General features: G+C 38.5%; 1 long non-coding RNA gene across 1 annotated transcript in view; it reads left to right on the top strand.

Moving 5' to 3' along the window:
- Positions 1-5,057, top strand: part of LOC141080607 (uncharacterized) — a 192,293-nt gene extending 187,236 nt beyond the window's left edge. The window contains exon 2 of the long non-coding RNA XR_012228972.1: positions 3,347-5,057. This is a non-coding gene — a long non-coding RNA (uncharacterized lncRNA). The remainder of the gene's footprint in view (positions 1-3,346) is intronic.
- Positions 5,058-6,503: the final 1,446 nt, after the last annotated feature.

Consider the following 6,503-nt stretch of genomic DNA (forward strand, 5'->3'; position numbering starts at 1 on the left):
TTTACCTAGATCAAAAGCATGTGTTTTATAGTGGGAACAGAGAATCATACATATTTATATGCCCGTTATCCAATCACAGACCAGATAGAAGTATAACGTGCACCTGGTATAAAGCGGCGCATGCACGATTGCCCGCATCACCTAGTCTCATCGACCGAGGCGTCACCATGGCAGCGCGCTAAAAAGGCGGACACACGCGTAAATCGTGAGTGCGAGTCGGTCCAGAGCGCAACGCCATGGAAACAGACGCCGCAATGAACACAAGCCCATCTTAAAATATATAATTTATTCAAAATAGGCTTGTCATCCATCTTGGGTTTTGAATCAGATAAGATAGGTCTAACCTTGTCATCCGTCTTGGGTTTTTCAGTTGAAAAGATAAGGTTTTGTCTTTCTGTGTTTAATGCACAAAAATAAGCTTTTTTTCATGCATCTGTGGCTATAACCATGCTCAATAAATCTTTTTCATTTCACCAGCTCGAATTTTAAAATCATCCATAGAAGAGCATAAACATCAAAGTCTCAGAATTGTCTGATGGGTATAGCTTTAATCACATGTCCTGGATGCGCAGAGGATGCATGTAACAAGGGGTTAACTGCAATCTTCTTAAGAAAAATGTCTGTTTGTAAGATACCAAAATTATCACATCTAATGGTTACATCCAAAAAAATCAAAATAATTGACATCATACTGGCAAGAATGGGCAAGAATTTCAGTCTCTCGATGTACAAAACTGATAGTGACATACCCCAAGCGACTTGCAGCTGTAATCGCAGCAAAAGGTGGTGCAAGAAAGTATTAAGTAAAAGTGGCCGAATAATATTGCACGCCCCACTTTTCAGTTTTTGAATTTCCACAAAAATTTAAAATAACCAATAAATTTTGTTCAACCTCACAATTGTGTCCCACTTGTTGTTGATTCTTCACCAAAAATTTACATTTGGTATCTTTATGTTTGAAGCATGATACGTATGTGGGAAAAGATTGAAAAGTTCCAGGGGGCCGAATACTTTCGCAAGGCACTGTATATGGCGGATGTCAACAAGGCCTAAGATTCCCAGATGAGGACTGCATGGCCTAAAAGTCTCTAACCACTCTCCAGGAGAAATGCTACCCCTTAGATATCCTGTGTGGGGGCCTCTCACCCAGCCAATCAGATCTCCTGCTTTGCATTAATACCGGTCATACACCACGAAAAACATGTCAGCAAATGGATTTCTGGTTTAACTTCTTATCCTAAGCCATGTAGCAATGCTCGTTGAAGGGTCAATATTGACTTTTATATTGCAATATCCAATAGGTGGCACTAGAGTTCAAGTTCTCTTCCTCTCTAAAGAGACATTTTTGCATACTTAAATTCCCAAAAGAGCACTGCATGGCTTATAAGTCTCTTTAGGCTGGCTTGACACTCTTCATGAGGAAAAATCTTCCCTTTTATGCTCCCTATCAGAGGTCGTTCACCCAGCCAAATCAAATTGCACTGATGAGGGATGAACACCCCAAAACTCATATCTGCAAATGGAATGTCTGGTTTGGCTTTTTAATATAAGTACTAGCTGAAGAGCCAGGGGCTGCCTGGGCATAGTAACTAACTACGGTTAGTTATAACAAATTATAATGATATCTATATATATATATATATATATATATATATATATATATATCTGAGTGTATAGTCCCGCCCTCTCCGCATAGCTACACTCATTATAATATCCCACATCGTCCTGTCAGCCAGAGCCACCAGACTACTATCCCTAATATCCAACATCATCCCGTCAGCCAGAGCAACCGGACTACTACCCCTAACATCCCACATCATCCCGTCAGCCAGAGCCACCGGACTACTACCCCTAATATCCCACATCATCCCGTCAATCAGAGCCACCGGACTACTACCCCTAATATCCCACATCATCCCGTCAGCCAGAGCCACCGGACTACTACCACTAATATCCCACATCATCCCGTCACAGCCGCCGGACTACTACCCTTAATATCCCACATCCTAACTTCCATACCGGGGATCCCTTTAAGAGAGGCCTGGGGTCAAAACCAAAGCGCTGGATGTATTTGCCCTGACTTCTATACCAATGATCCCTTTAAGAGGGAAGATGTGCCTATGGAATGGAGGATGTGTGATGGGTATATGGGAAGGAGAGGGGGGATTAATTTCTGTCATGTGCTCTCTGCTCCTTTCTGGGGGGCAGACAATGTCTGGGAGCTATGTTCCCGGGGATGCTTGATTTCTCCCACCATGGCAGTGTCTGCTGAGGTGTTGTCGTGGAGTGAGAAAACTATTGCTCATAGCAATCAATCACAGCTCAGCTTCTTTGCTTAGTGATTGGTTGCAAGGAAAACTGGTGCTCATAGCAACCAATTACAGCTCAGCTTCTTTTAAACAGCTCTGGTGAAATGAAATATGCTTTGTGATTGGTGATACACACACATACATGCATTCACTTTTATATATATATATATATATTTATATATATAGATGTGCTAGGCTCATTAAAGGGTGGTGTATATTGGCTTTTAGCTGACACTAGAGTTGAAGGCGTCTTCCTCTCTGAAGAGGTTATTTACATGTAAATGTGATATACACAGTAATCTTTTTACAAGTGAATTTACATGTTAAAGTAACACACAGTACTTACAACATGTACAATGCCAATAACCTCTTCCAAGCCTAAAGTACAGAAATACAGTGCATGGCAACATATTTACATAAAAAAATACATACTGTAAATTATTCAGAATGTGCTAGGGCCAGCTTTCACCTTCCTACAGGCATGCCACATATGTACCATGTGTGAATCTGCCCTTAAAGGGAATCTGTCAACAGATTTTTGCTATGTAAGGGGAAGACAGCATGCTGTAGTGGTTTGCTTGCAAGGATTGTTTTAGCACCAGGAGCTTATCATTGCTGGGACCCAGCAGTGTGTGCATGCTAGTCCGACACACCCCTTCCTGTGATAAGCATCTCACTATCTATAAGCAATGTATATACAGAGCCTGGTGTGGGCGGGGTTACCTTCCTCAGCTCTGCTGCATTCTAATTCTAAAAATGCTGATTGTTTCAGAGCGGCTGCACCCAGTAATCTAAGTGGTACATCATTGGATTCAGCTTATCTTTTCCTACATCAGGCTGCTCTCAGATGAAATAACAAAAACCTGCTGACAGATTCCCTTTAATGTACTGTATTATTCTCCAAATGTTTGTAAGTTATATAAGACTAGCATGTGATTCCCTTTTGCGTATGGCTTATGTATTACCTTATTTGATCTTGTATCTCAGCTGTGGTGTCTTTAATTCATTATAGTCTCTTTCCTCTTTTTTGCTTTTAGCTTTTTCGGCTGGGACACTTAAAACTTGTATGTCTACATTATGATGGAGAATAATCCTCTCTGTATACGACTGCCAGTAATGTTTGGAAGAACGCTGTGGAGGACAAAGAATATGTCTGTTTCCATTCTGATTTGTTAAATGTCTTTTTATTGTGTATGTTCTTTAATGCAGATGAATGTTACAACTAATCAAAATGTTCCTTTATCTCAACTAAACCTATCTAAACGATAAAATTGAAATAAAAACAGTGAGTATGTTATATTTAGAAAGCACACATTGCTTATTGAACCTGTTACCAAGAAAATATGTTTTATGCTAGCACCTTGCTTAAAATGTTGTGCGGCATAACACAAGCCATAAGTGACAATACAGACAGCAGGAGACCGTTACTTGCTCCAGATCCAGCCATCAAAATGCCTGTGTTTGTCTGTAGGCTGCAGAAAGGATGTCAGCCTATTGTTTTGTCTGCTAAAGTGCTAAAGAGCAGGACATCGCTTCAATGTATTCAACACAACTTTTCATTATGAAATATAACAAAGTACACTATATATGAGTATGTTTACTGTTCTTTCCATCCTGGCACATTGTCAGCTTTGGCAATACAGTACTATCCATGCTGCATCTTTAAAGGGTAAATTAATATTGACACAACATGGTATATAAATAATAAAATAAATAATGTCTATTTTTATGCATTACTTTGTAAGAATGTTCCTGATTTAAGACCTCTTATTTCCTATGTCCAGAGTATAGAGTGTACACGCTGTTTTGTCAGATTGTCCACCATCCACATCATTTTTAATTTTCCTTGAACTGAACGTCACTAAATCACTCAATAAAGTATTAATGATGAACCCCAGTAGGCAATATATGAACAATATGTTCCCTTTTAAAGGGAAACCATCAATACATGTCAGCTAATGTGCAGTACCAATCGCCACAAACGTGATACTGTGAAATTATTATTTTATTAGAAAATCTTCATTTTGTCTATATTATTTTTCTATGTGAGCGGGTATAAGAATTATTGTACCTACATGTGTTATCATTTTATATACCTGCAATAAATGCCAGCTCTACAAAAGTATTGTTAAACATTGCGTGAAAAATATTGTTAGCCTCTGAATTAAAGAGATTTTCCAGTTTCAGTTAACTTCTTTTCTTGCAATTGATAAAAAAAACTGGACCTCCTCATCACTACCGAGTACAAAAACCTATTCAAGGGGTTGTCCAATCATGGCAGCTTTCCTATGGAAACATAGCTACATCTGCACATAGGTCATTTCTGGTAATGCTGCTTAGCTCCACTAAAGGGTTTTAGGCTGAAACGCAATACCACACATAACCTGTGAATAGGTGTGGCGCCTTTTTATGTGGCCCTTATTCAGTGCAATAATGGAAACTTGCACTAATGCAAATGTCAGGTGCCAATATGAGCCATAAAAAGTCTGGTCACTTATTAAATGCCCAGACACCTTTGTTTAAGGCACCAAATCACCTACAACCACCTATGTAATTTTCTGTTGTTTGTGAGTAAGATGTCAGAAAATGTTAAAACTGGAGAATCCCTTTAACAAAACAGAGGTTTCACAGTTTTATATGGTGTTTTTCTTTATTTTTTTTGTGTACTGAGATGTCTGTTATTCTGATTTGTCCTTTGCTGCTTAATTTACTTTTCTTCGAAATAAAAGCATTTTGTATTTATTGTTACTATTGTGTTTTTCTGTCTAATTACCTGTAACTATAGGCTGTACATCAGTGTTGATTATCTAACATTTATCTTTAAATAGTTATTCCCATCATTATAAATGAGTAATGACGGATGGTGCCTGTAAGTAAGGGCAATTTTGCAGTGTACTGCTTATTAAAATTTTTAGCCATTCTTGAGGTATTAACATTTTTCTTTCTTTACAGCTCCTTGGTTACTTGGAGACCGACCAACACCGCTCAACCACAGAGCATAGTTTCAAGCTCTTTTCTTTTGAGTTTATAAGTAGTGATGAGTGAGTATACTCGTCGCTCCGGTGTCCTTCGAGTATTTTAACATGCTCAGAGATTTAGTTTTTGTCGTCTCAGCTGCATGTTTTACGGCTGCTGGACAGGCTGAATACATGTGAAGATTCCCTAACAAACAGGCATTCCTCACATGTATTCAGCCTGTCCAGCAGCCGCAAGTCATCCAGCTGCGTGGACAAACACTAAATCTCCCAGCACGCCAAAATACTCAGAGGACACCTGAGCATGCGCGGAAAAACCCGAGCAACGAGTATACTCGCTCATCACTATTTATAAGCACTGTTTTCAAGCTGGCCAGGATTGCGGGAGGGCCTTGTTACCTCCTAATCTCAGCCAACTTTGGTATAGTGTTTACAATCAGGACTGCAGCAGTGGCCAGTCTCCGAGGCTACAAGTCGTAAACAATAGAAAAGTCTTAATATCTGAATATTCGATTTGTAATTTACTCCTTATTAACCCCTTAGTGATGGAGCCAAATTTTTGAAATTTGACCAGTGTCCCATTTTTGTGGTAATAACTCTGGAATGCTTCAACAAATCCCAGTGATTTTGAGACTGTTTTTTCATGACACATTGTACTTTATGATAACAGTAAATTTAGGTCAATATGTTTTTTTTTATTTATAAAAAATATCAGAAATTTGAGAAAAATGTTAAAAAAATTAGCAATTTTCAAACTTTGAAGGCTTTTCCCTTTAATCCAGATTGTCATACCACACAAAAACATTCATAAATAACATTTTCCACATGCCTGCTTTACATCAGCACCGTTTGTAAAATGTTCTTTTATTTTGTTAGCATTTTAGGAGGTTTAAAAATGTAGCAATAATTTTTCATTTTATCAAGGAAATTTACAAAATTATTTTTTTTAGGGACCTATCCAGGTTTGAAGTGACTTTGGGGGTCCTATATATTGGAAAACCCCCAAAAGTTATACCATTTTAAAAACAGCACCATATTGAAAACTGCTGTCAGGTAGTTTATTAACCCTTCAGGTCATTTTCAGGAATTAATGCAAAGTGGCATGACAGAAATGAAAAAGTGTATTTTTACCACCTAAATGCCGCTAACTTCTGAACAGGTTACAACAGCCGTCAGACACTAAGGCCACTATTTGGTCGTGAATTGCCATGGCAAACAT

Source organism: Dendrobates tinctorius, unplaced genomic scaffold (genome assembly GCF_039654945.1).
Source record: "Dendrobates tinctorius isolate UK_male_01 unplaced genomic scaffold, ASM3965494v1 ptg000016l, whole genome shotgun sequence".
In the NCBI taxonomy this organism is placed as follows: Eukaryota; Metazoa; Chordata; class Amphibia; order Anura; family Dendrobatidae; genus Dendrobates; species Dendrobates tinctorius.